Here is a 12482-nt window from a genome sequence, read left to right as displayed (position 1 = left end):
CGCCGCCCGCGCGTCACGGGCGGACTGACCAATCAGAGCCCGGAGCGGCGCGCCAGCCACGCTGCCATTCATTCCCCGCCGGAGCTCAGGCCGGGGGGCGGGGCCGGCCGCCGGGGGGCGGGGCGCAGGGCCTGGAGCCCGGGCGCTGGAAGGACGGCGCTCCTCCGTGAAGCCCTGACACCTTGCAAGCCCCTGCGATCTTGTAACTCCAGAACCTGGACCAAAATAAACCTCCCGGGCTGGAGAGAGGGTTCAGCGGTTAGGGCGCTTGACTGCAAAGCCTGAACGAGCCGGGCTCAATTCTCTAGTACCCACGGAAAGCCAGATGCACAAGGTGGCGCATGGATCTGGTTGGAGCTCCTTTGCAGTAGCTAGAGGCCTGATATTCTCTCTGTGTCTCCTCTCTCTCTCTCTCTCTGTAAATAAATAAATAAAAATATTTGTTAAAAATAAACCTCTAGTCTTCAAAAACAAACAAAACTGAAAGAACTAGCAAGCAAGAACATCTTTTTTGACCCTGCCCCATTCATATATCTTTCATCATTCATTTCTGCGTCCTTCCTTTGTCTGCTCCTCTATCTTTTAGGTTATTTTGAGGGGCTGCGGGGCAGATTTAAACATCTTCCGTTGTCTAACATGTGAAGAGATTAAAATCTTTAGTGCATAATCAAGCTCTGAGATTCAGTGAGAATGACAGAGTCCTCTCCGCTACAGCTCTACAGGGATCCTCTTATATTGTCGTTTGACTTATATTTTTTTCCATTTTTTAAAATCCAAACTACTTCCAAATAAACTAAAAAAAAAAAATGTTGATTTGAATGAGGATCCTCTTGCTAAACTTCAAACTCAGAGGGCCTGCCAAAATAAAGTGTCAAATAAATGAAAGGGAAAACGATATGTGGAAAGGAAATTAGAGGGGAGGTGAATATGGCCAAGTGAAAACAGGAAGGAGGAAAACTAGTTAGGGGTTTATGCAGCATGTTAGGACCGCACTTGGAACCTCGTGTGCTCCTACCCTGTATCCTGCCCACACCCATACCCCACAACTCTACTTGACAACTTCTACAGGCCATGGAGGGCCTCCCCTCTTAGAAGTGTTCACTGTGCCTGCCATGGAAAGCTAGGGGATGCTTTCACCCGTAATTCTAGTTTCCTTTGCTTTCCACGTGCCAGGGGAATTCTCATGCTGATCGTATGGACACCATGAGGAACTCCTCCCGACAAGCATCTTGTCATTCCTTTCACTGTTCACGGTAGCTAATATTGAAAACAGCCTAGGTGCTCACTGAAAGACACCTGGAAAAAGAAAACATAATATAACACACACACAAACACACACGCAATGCAGTATTATTCAGTCATAAAGAAAAACAAAGGTGTGAGGATAATCTAACTATAGCATCTGTCAGGGTCTCGATGTTCAGTGTTGATTCAGCAGATCTAAGCATAGACGAGTGTCCCCATCCCCCCTCCGCTCTATGTAGTTACACCCCAAAGTTTCAAGGTCAAAGAGGAGGACAAACCATTCTTTGGTCAAGGACATGGAATACGTAAGTTTCCCTGTTAGAATCTACAAACAAATGCTCAAGAAGAAGAAAATCGTGCGCTTGATATGTTGAATGTAGATGCAGGTGGGAGGGGGTCTGTTAGGAAGGAGAAAGGGGATTAAAGAGAAGGGAAATAAGAGAAGGTAAATATGTTCAAGTTGCATTACACACATGCATGAAAATATCACAATGAAACACATCATTTTGTACAATTAATATATGTTAAGTGTAAAAAAGAAATTTGCTCAACGCAAACATAGGATTTATACACAGAGTCCTATAAAGATAAAGCCCCGGATTCATTCAGTATTCCAACTGCCTCCAAGCTTAATGTAACACTTCTCTTTAAACATGCATACACACTACTTCTTTTCCCTGACACTAAATCAGACAATGATGGGAATTGAAAGTCTACTCATTGGCTACTTGGCACTCTTCAGCTAACTGAACAGGGGTGCAGGGGAAGGTGACACTGGAAATGACGAAGGTAAATGAAAGTAACCACATGAAGTAACATAAGAGGGGTAAAAACAAGAAAATCAATTAGTGCTGGGTGGTGTTGGAAAGAGGTTATCAGTGCCAGAGAGAGGGGAACCTGAGGATAGGTTTTGAATGATCTAGCCAGCGTAACTTGGTAACCTATCACAGTGAAAGAATGGCTTATGTGAAGATCAGAAGGGATCAGGGAACATTTTTAAGGTTTATAAACACTGATGTAATATTTACTCAAGAAAAAAAAATGAGGTATAAAATCATATTAATCAGGAAACAACAAAGCACCTACCTTAATTGTCATGACCTGTTCTGCAGAAATGAAATAATATTAATCAGAAATGGATTTTTAAAACAAATATGAGGGGCTGGAGAGATGACTCAGCTGTTTAGGTGCTTTATTGCAAAGATTAAAGGCCTGGGTTTGATTCTCCACTACTCACATAAAGCCAGATGCAAAGTGGCACATGCATCTGGAGTTCATTTGCAGTGGCAGGAGATCCTAGTGTGGCCTCCTCTCTCTCTTTGTCTCTGCTTGCAAATAAATAAATAAAAATATTTATGAAAATGGATATGATCACAAATTTACATGACTTTCATTGCTCATGAAAACCACCTTCCAAGTTAAAAACAAGATTTAAAGGACAAAAATAAAACCTAAAAAATGACTTCAAACAAATGCATCCTGTGAGCACCTACACACTATATTTAGTGAGATGTCCCTCTGCATCTGTTTCGGAGAAAGAATCTCAAGTGTTTTGTGGAAAAGAAGTCCTAGATTCAACTTAGAGATTAGACTAGTGGGAACAGAAGAAAATGGAATGATTTTTTTTTTTTTGCATTACCAGGATATGACATTTTTCCTTCAGCTCAAAGATACAGTTCTTTTCAGCACAAGTGCAGACACATTTGCATGAACAAACCTGTGCCTCTTATTAAGGGATTTGCGAGAGTGCAGACACCAGGTGCGGCAGGAGCTTTTGGTAGCACACCTGTTCTGCTGACTGAGGGACTCAGAGTTCATAGACAAGATGCTGACGATACTGGGAAGCACCTGGGACCTGGTACCCTGACAGGGATGGAGCAGCCTGAAAGTACCCAGTCTGCTCAGAGCTGTGACATGAGCTGCCCTGGGAAGGTTAAATGAACCTCTCAACTCGGATGGGTTACTGGCATTCAGATCATTTCCACAAATGATGAGGCAAAGCAATTATCCTAATGGAGATGCTCCCATTCTTTCTCCTTTCCTGAAGAGTGGAATGTTATCTTTTCCTATTTGGTTTTCTGCCCACATTCCTTGACCTGGGATGAGCCCTTGTCTCTGAATGCCTAGTCCCTTATCTTTCCAGATGAAAATAATCAGAGGATACAATGGGACAAAGGAAAACAAAACAGACATAGAGGAGGAAAAAGAAGTGTGGTGATAAATCTTCATTGTCAACAGGGCTGGATTTAGGGAAGGATGAGGTGACTCTTAAGAGGGGAGAGCAATGAGATGTAATCCCTAGAGGTTAGCTGAGAGCAAATCCTCTAAGTGAGAAAGAAAGGTAAACTTCAAGGGAAGAAGAATGTGGACTACACCTAAGCCTGGTGTGTTTGAAGCAAATGCATGGGGCTCAAGTGAGAGGCCTTCATGGAGAGGTGTCCCATATGGTGATATCAGGCAGGTATGAAGGTTTTATATCAAAGGAAGGATGGTACATGAGGAATAGCTCCGTTGGTAAAGTGCTTGCCCACAAGCATGAGGACTTTCATTTGATTCTGAGTGCCCCCATAAAAAAGAAAAAAAATGTCATGTGTGGTGGTGCTTGCCTGTAATCCCAGCACTGGGAAGGCCAAGGCTCACTGGTCAGCCAGTGATCTCCAGGCTAGTAAGAGACCCAACTCAAAGGAGGTGGATGGCTTTCCTGAGGATGACGCTCGATGTGTGTGTGTGCGTATGTGCATGCACACACACAGACACCCACCCCCACACACATGCATCTACACAAACATACGCATGCATTTGAAAGAAAGGATGAGTGTGCTAAACTAAGAGTTGGGGTTTATATTGACAAACTTTCAGCATACAAATAAAATGTTCAGTTTTATATCTGGAAAGATCTATGATAAAATTAGTGTACTGAACAGCTTGGGGACAGAGATGGAATTGTGGGTGCTCTGCCAGCTGTGCTTCCCATGAGGACTGACAGGCTCTATATTTTTCTCATCACATGATTATTGAGCTCTTGAAATGTGCTCTGAGAAAGTTTTAACATTGTTTAATTTTCACAAATGTAAATGCAAGGAGCCCTGTGTAGCTAGTGCTTAGCACATTGACCAGTATAGTCCTGTATCCTTTTATTCTCTTTGTAATAATAGAACACTACTTTTTAGTATTTTATTTATTCATGTGAGACATAAAGAGGAAAATGCAGATGGAGAGAGAGAATAGGTGCACCAGGGCCTCTAGCCAGTACAAATGAATTCCAGACACATGTGCCACCTTAGCATCTGGCTTTGTGTGGGTTTTGGGAAATCAAGCCCAGGTCTTTAGGCTTTGTAGGCAAGTGCCTTAAGCACTGAGCCATCTCTCTAGTCCAAATTAATCTTTTCTTTGTTTATTTGGTTTTGAGGTAGGGTATTACTCTAGCCCAGGCAGACTTGGAATTCATTATGTAGTCTCAGGCTGGCCTCAAACTCACAGAGATCCTCCTATCTCAGAACACTATTTTTTCAAAAGACATATTACTAATTCTTTTGCAAGGAGAAATAGAGATAGAGAGACTAAATGGATACAACAGGGCCTTTTGCTACTGCAAACAAATTGCAAATGCATGTGCCATTTTGTACAGCTGGCTTTATGTGGGTACTGGGAATTGAACTCATGCCATCAGGCTTTGCAAGCAAGTGTCTTTAATGACTGAGCCATTTCTTCTGGCCCTAGAACACTATTTTTAAATATTTTATTAATTTGTTCATTTAAGAGAAAGACAGAGAGAGAGAGAGAGAGAGAGAGACAGAATGGGTTGCCAGAGCCTCCAGCAATTGCAACAAACTCCAGACACATGCACCACCATGTGTATCTGGTTTACATGGGTACTGGGAAATCAAACCTGTGTCCTTAGGTTTTGTAGGCAAGTTCCCTAACTGCTAAGTGATCACTCTAGCCCTAGAACACTATTTTCATGCTTAACACATGACTGCCGAGAATAAAGACTCCATTATCTGGCTTAATTTTCAGCTAAGTGCAGCCATATGACTGAATTCTGGAAAACACCATGTGAGCAGAGGGCAATTTCTGGGAGATACCTTTAAGAGTCAGGCCCTCTGCCTACTTAGCCTTCTGTATAAATTGAAACATGGAAGCAGAAGTGGCTACATTAGATGGACTGAGGTGATGCTGGCATGTCAGAGCAGTAAGACAGATGAGGCTGGCCATAGTAACTTTGTCCCAGGGCTGTCATAGTAGCTTATGCTTTTAAAAATTATTTTTATTTATTTATGACAGAGAAAGAGAGAGAACAGGTGCACCAGGGCTTCTGGCCACTGCAAACGAACTCTAGACACTTGCACTATCATGTGCATCTTACATGGCTTACATGGGTTCTGAGGAATTGAACCTGGGTCCTTAGGCTTCACAGGCAAATGCCTTAACCACTAAGCCATCTCTCCAACCCTGGCTTTTACTTTCAACTGAGACAGCAAGTGAGGAATTTCTATCTCAGTCTGTCATATGCAATCTATTCTCACGAATACTGCCAGTGAAGTTGAAAGAAAGGGACTATGAAGAAAGGATTACAGTAGTCCAGGCAAAAGGCAGTGAAGGTCAGAACTAAGGCAGCGTCATGGGAGCGGGGAAAAGGGGAATAATTTCAGAAGAAAGTGTGCTTGTGTGTGTGTATATGCATATGTGTGCATGTCCACGGATGCAGTGCATGTGTTGAGGGCTTACATATTTGTACAGGTACTTGTGTGTGCAGGTTCACATATGTGCACAGGTGGCATGTCTGTGTGCAGGTGCATGTGGGTGTCATTCATTCCACAGGTACCAGTCATCCTTTTATTGTTGATGCAGAGTCCCTCACTGGCCTGGAAGTTGCCTAATTAGACTAGACTGGCAGGCCAGCAAGCCCCACAGTTCTTCCTGCCTCTACCTTCCTGGCACTGAGGAGGTTTAAGTGTGTACCACAATGCTTGGCTTTTCTATCTGGTCACTAGAAACTCAACTCTAGGTCCTCATGTTTGCGACACAAGCATTGCACTTCGGGCACTACTTCGTGAGACCCTCTCCTAGGCAGGGCATGACTACGCTAGGTTCAAGCGGATCCCTACTTCAGTCTCCCCAGTGCTGGGATTACAGGTGTGAGTCATCACCAAGCCAACTGAAGGTGTTCTTTATTGCAAAGCCTAAATCTGCAAAGATGCTTCAGGGCTGAGGAGGACAATGCCATTCATGGCTATGTTGTGCGTCACTGACAATGTAATGAGGTTAAAAAAATAGAAATATAATAAGTAAAGAGAAACAAAAATAGGACACATTCTCTTCCCCAGACCCAGCTTGGATCTGTTGCAATGGAGATATAATTAAATCAGTATGAATCCTGACCTATTCAGAAACTGAGATATCATTTCATTTTGGATTAATCTATGGGAGGTCTAGCTGAAAGCTAAAATGAAAATTCTAGAATAATTTCAGCCTATATGTTGTGTGCCTGTAAATTACCAGTTCCACACCGATAGAAACAATGACAATGACAAGTTTTAAGAGATTCTTTAATGAAAAAAATTATTTAAAACCGTGGAACACTCATCGCTTACCAGGGATATGGTAAGATAATTGTATTTCAGGCAAGTTGAATAAGTTTTCTCCACCATTTTTATTTTCAAAGTCTGCAACCAAAACTCTTTCACTGTTCAGAATTATATCATAAAAGGTTTTCATTAGATGTAATTTGATTATGTGTTACATTAGAGTATTTTCAATGATTAAATAAATGCATTTGTAGCTGGGCGTGGTGGCGCACGCCTTTAATCCCAGCACTCGGGAGGCAGAGGTAGGAGGATTGCCATGAGTTCAAGGCCACCCTGAGATGACAGAGTTAATTCCAGGTCAGCCTGGACCAGAGTGAGACCCTACCTCGAAAAACAAAAACAAAAAAACAAAAAAAACAACAAAAAAATGCATTTGTATTCTTTTGCATTCTATTTGGTTTTCTTGGACAATCTCCAGATATACACACAATGTATCCCAATACCAATCTCTTTCTACCACCTTCCTTTGTCCTCCATGATTTTTATTTTCCAGTTTTTAAATTTTTCTGTTTATTTTTATTTATTTGTTTGAGAGTGACAGACAGAGAAAGAGGGGGAGAGAGAGAGAGAGAAAATGGGTGCACCAGGGCTTCCAGCCACTGCAAACGAACTCCAGATGCGTGCGCCCCCTTGTGCATCTGGCTAATGTGGGTCCTGGGGAATTGAGCCTTGAACCAGGGTCCTTAGGCTTCACAGGCAAGCTCTTAACCACTAAGCCATCTCTCCAGCCCTTCTTTTCCATTTTTTTGAGACAGAGTTTTGCTATCTTGCCCAGCCTGACTTCAAATTTCTGGGCTTAGGAGCTCCTCTAGCTTTAGCCTCCTGTAGCAGGTATGCACAAGTGTTTGCAGCCAGGTATGGTGCAAATGACTGCCAGGATTTGTTGAGCAGCAGAGGTGAAAGAACTCTTGGCCCATAACTTGTCTAGCGTTGGCCATGGTGGACCGAGCCTATAATCCACTATAAGCCCTTGGGAAGTACAAGCAAGAAGATCAAGGGCCCAAGACCAGTCTCTGCTACATAGCAAACTTAAGACCAACCTGGGCTAGGTGGGACCTTGTCTATGGAATAAACACACACCACAAACTTCTCTACACCCCAATAACAAGACTTGACCAACCCTAGCATGGCTTCTAGAAGCCCAGGATGGCATTGTTGGGACAAACCAGTGCCTCTCCTTTTTATCTAGTTGAAACCTTGTATGGATATATCATGTGTTAGAAACATTTTGAGTTCAAGTCTAGCAGAAAAATTGACTGTTATAGCCAAAAGCTAATTAGCCCCGGACTTCCCTTACCTACTAACGAGCACTCACTGTTATTAATCCTTTTCCTATCCTCTAGGATGTTTTGTGACCCAGGAGTGTCTTTCACCAGTACCCCAAAAGTCAACTTTTATAAAGTAAACATGAGAAAGGATGTGGCTAGATGTCTCCCAGTCCTGCAGGAAAGATAGAAACCTGGCTTCCAAAGCTTCCAGCTAGCAGACACAACTAACCTAGGCACATTTGCATGGGCCAGCCCTCTATATGTCTTCACTTGCCTGGCTTGGATGGATCCCAGCATGCTCTCTCAGCCTACTCCCTCATTCTCTCTTTAAAACACTGAGTCACCACAATCAGAACGGCACTCGGCTCTTTCCCTTATCCTCGAGCTAGCAAACAAAGCTTGCCTTCCCTACTATCATGAACGTCCAGCTTTGCCTGTCCGCAATGGAGGCCTGAAACACATGGCCCAGCTAATAGCTCTGTGGTATTCGCTCTATCCTGCTTACTTTGAAGATGAGGAAATTGATTCACCAAGAGATTAAATAGCTTAGCCAACACCATGCTCACAGCTCATTAGTATTTGAGTCATAGAATTACACAAGTATTGAGCTGCAAGAGGACTTGGGATTCATCTTGTCCTGCCTTGTCATTTTAGAGGCTTTGAGGACTGAGAGACTTCGCTGTCATTCATTGGAGGAGTTAGAACTAGACCCTTTGGCAGGCTTGACAAATACAACAAGTGAAGACATAGGATGTCCAGTAAGATTTGAATGTCAATTAACAGTGAATATTTTTAGTATAAGTCTTCCCCATACAACATTGTTAGATTCAAATTTAACTCAGTGTCCTGCACTTGAGGTGATTATCATATTCCTGGCTTCCCACTTCTGAGGGTCCTTTCCCCTTCACAACCTAAGGCAGGGAGGAGATCCAACTGTCTCGGAATTCATATGTGTGAACTTGGAGTCATGACTACATGCTTTACAAGACAGGAAGACTATGATCAGAGTGTTTGGTGGTGGTAGTGGTGGTAGTGGTGGTGTGTGTGTGTGTGTATGTGTGTGTGTGTGCATGTGTGCACATGTGGAGGCCAGAGCTGAGCATCTTAGTCAACATGATGGTGTCTTCTATCATCAATTCTCTACCTCATTTTGAAAAGGTGGATCTCTTACTGAACCAAGAGCTCGGTGATTAGGCTGGTCTGTGAGCTGCAGCAAGCTGTCTGTCTGTGCCTCAGCAGTGCTGGGAGAGCATACGTACATCACAGTAGGCATTGCACAGGGGCGCTGGGGACCCAAGTTCAAGTGCTCATGCGTGTGCTATTTCCCCACTGAGCCATCTCCTCAGCACTGAGTTTTGTAATTTTGATGAGACCAGAAAAGTTTTTGAAGTTGGAAAAAAAAATCCATGCAATATTTATGAAAGAGGCATGGTTCATTTACAAATAAACCCACTACATACTCAATTAAATGTGAAACCTTTGTGTCTTGTAAACCTAACTGCACCAGGCAATCACACGGCTGGCTAGACTCTCAGACTCATCTTGCCCAACTCCGTGGGCCAAGTACATTTCTCCTCTAACCATCAGTGAAGATTCTACCAGGCAGGAGATATTACCCTTATTGAGTGACTGGGGAGGGAGAGAGGACATGTTAGGTCTGGAGATGGGGTAGAAAAATAGAATTTGGCCAAGCAAGAAACAGGAAGACCAACACAGCGGAGAGCTAGCCAGGGAAGAGCGCTGCTGCTAGTGAGTAAACAGAGCTGTGGAAAGTAGATCTGTCTCGCTGATGAAGAGACCGGTGCTCTGGGGATGTGGGTAGTTTCTGGCAATACTTGTGACTTTGTAAACAGAGTCACAAGACGGAAGTGACTTGGGGATAGATGACACGGCCTTCTGCACTGATTGGTCCTGCACTACTGAGAGCGTAAGCTCTGAAGAATGCTACGAAGAAGATGAGGCAGGAGGAGGGAGGGAGGAGGAGGAGGAAGAGGAAGAGGAAGAGAAGGAGAATAAGGAAAAGGAGGAGGGAGGGTAAGAAGAAGAGAGAAGGAAGAGGAGGAGAAGATAGTTGGGGAGGAGAGGAGATGGAGAAAGAGGAGGGGGGAAACGATGAGGAAAAAAGAGGAGGGGAAGGATGAGAAAGAGGAGGAGAGGGAGAAAGAAGAGGAAGAAGAAGAGAAGGAGGAAGGAAAAGAGGAAGAGGAAAGGATGAGGGAGAGGAAGAAGATAAAGATAAACAATGAAGATGGCTGGGGAGTAGAAGGAGGAAGAGGAGGAGGAAGGGAAAGAGGAAGATGGGGAAAGGAGGAGGGGGAGAAAGCAGAGGTGGAAGAAGAAGAAAAGGAGGGGAAGAAGGAGGAGTGGCAGGGGAGGTTATCAGTGGGGCAAAAGAGGAAGTGGAGAAGAGGAGGAGTGGAAGAGAAAGATGGAGAAGAGGAAGAGTTGGAAGGGGGGAAGGAGCAGTGGGAGGAGGCGCTCTTTATTTCCATGGCCTTGTCACAGGCTCTGTCTTAACTGAGCTGCAACATCAACTCTTGGCTGGAGGCAGAACAAACATTAATAGCGTCCCCTCCCCAGCCCCTGTCATTTAATAAATGCAGTTGCCAAAGTACAAACACACCAAGGACCAGATCAAGGCCTCTAGGCTTAACAATTTCTTTATGTTCCAGTTTCTTCATTTAGTGAAGCCAACTTTAGAGAGAGAGAATGAGAGAGAGAGAGAGAGAGAGAGAGAAAGAGAGAGAGAGAGAGAGGTTTGTCGTAAATGTACTTGTGTGTGCAAATGCACATGACAGAACTAGAATTGCAATAAAGCCTAAGTGTGAGTTCTCAGAACGTGGTGTTCCCAGACAGCTGGCCCCAGCGAAGGCCCATGGTGTGAGCGTGACTTCTGAGCACACAGGAAATGTGGGTGCAGGCTTTTGATAAGTACATTTGGAGTACTTTTTCTTGGAAGAAAAAAAAAAAAGCCACACTATATAGATGATACAGAGGTGAACGGGGGTTCACAAATCCTAAGGCAGGAAATAACATTACCAACCCTCGGAACTTTCCTAGCTGATAAGAAATGAAGCTGTTGGGTCTTTTTCTGTGCCTGGCTTGTTCTTGCATTTATCTTTCTGGCATTTCTGGTGTTTTCCTCTGAAAACTGGTTTCCTCTGCTTACTCACTGACTTGTGTGATGCTCAAAAACATGCCCTCTTGGAATCATCAGGACACTTCTCTTTCATTTGTCCTGCCTGGGGAAATACGTCAGCCCTGGAGTTTAAGGACATCAGTGCTGCAGACAGGTTGCTTGAGTATGACACCTGGCTTAACAATTTCTTCATGTTCCAGCTTCTTTATTTATGAAATGGAGCCAATTCTAGACCATGTGGTGTGAAGTATGTGGTGTGTGTGTGTTTGTGCATGTGTGTGGTTTATCATGAATGTCCTTGTGTGTACAGATGCACGTTCATGTATGTGCATGTAGAGGCCAGAGGAGGGCATCAAGTGTCCCTTTCATATCATTCATCCACGTATTTCTTTCCTTTGGGACAGGGTGTCTTCCTCAATCCTGAATTGCTGTTGGTCAGTGAGTCCCAGCCATTCCCTGGTCTCCTCCTTTGAAGCTAAGTGGGGAGAAACTGTTATAGAGAGGGGCACAGGAGTAGCTAGCAACTGAAAGATGCCCAATGCTAAATGTTGGTAAGAATTTGCTCTCAGATGTAAAATGCCACATGTTATAAGTGCGACTAGCCTCTAAATGACAGCGTCTGCTTTATCGTGCCACACTTAGCCTGGATGGAAAATTCTTCCAGTCTCTGTTCTAATTATACACTTTATCACATTCCAGGGATTCCCATGTTTTGTGCAGATTTATCAGTGGTGCATAAGGTACCACCATTATTGCTCATACTGGAGAGGGTCTGGGGCTCGGATCTAGTCAGAGTTGGGGATATAGAGAAAGGATAACTACTGTCTTTCAAGTCACTAAAGGTCTGGGTGGTGGGGGAGGGAGTTAGGTATCACAACATAATTCCAAAGAAAAGAAGTATATGAAAAGTATAGCAACAAAAGCATGACGTGGCAGCGCACCAGAGACAAGGACAGGTACATTTCGTCTCCTAAGGCTTTGAAGAAAGTCTCCTCATGAAGTTACCTGACATGGATGCTGAACTTGGAAAGATATTGTCCATGAAATATGGGTGAAAAGAAGCTGGGGGGAGGGTTGGGGACCACTTACCACACAAGGCTGAGGACCTGTGTTCAGATCCCTTATGCTCACACAAGCTCCAGGAGCGGCAGCACATGCCTATAACCCCAACAGGTGGGAGGCAGAGACAGGGGAATCCACAGGGCAATCTGGCTAGCTTGCTAGACTAGCCCTGCGTTTACT

This window comes from Jaculus jaculus, chromosome 9, assembly GCF_020740685.1.
Source record: "Jaculus jaculus isolate mJacJac1 chromosome 9, mJacJac1.mat.Y.cur, whole genome shotgun sequence".
In the NCBI taxonomy this organism is placed as follows: Eukaryota; Metazoa; Chordata; class Mammalia; order Rodentia; family Dipodidae; genus Jaculus; species Jaculus jaculus.
This window is presented reverse-complemented; position numbering follows the sequence as displayed.